Below are 459 nucleotides of genomic sequence, written 5' to 3' on the forward strand. Positions count from 1 at the left end.
ATTATTATAATTATTATAATAAAAAAATTATTCATAATGCAATAAATATAAATAAAGGATAAACTTTCTGGTTGAATATGCAAACAAGATATATATAAGTTGGCCATGATATATATATGACTATTGAGGAATGGATTACAAAAGATGAAAGTGACTAAGAGATTGAAAAACTTGTTTCTAAAGTCGTTTATATTGTTGCCAGATAACAGAAAACACTTTTAAAGAACTAGTAGTATCCAATCCATAGATGTAGAAGGAGATAATTTATCATTATTGTTAAGCTTAGCAGTAATATTTTTGGACTTACTTCTATATTGTTTCTTTGAATTTTTTATTCGAAACCAGTTGCGTATTCTATTCTTAATAGATTTGTCTTGATCACGGTTGAAATTTTTCATAGGATTGTATACTGCAAGATACTTTTGCTTATAAAAGTGGTAACCGCCATCCCCATAAGTG

This window comes from Arachis ipaensis, chromosome B08 (genome assembly GCF_000816755.2).
Source record: "Arachis ipaensis cultivar K30076 chromosome B08, Araip1.1, whole genome shotgun sequence".
In the NCBI taxonomy this organism is placed as follows: Eukaryota; Viridiplantae; Streptophyta; class Magnoliopsida; order Fabales; family Fabaceae; genus Arachis; species Arachis ipaensis.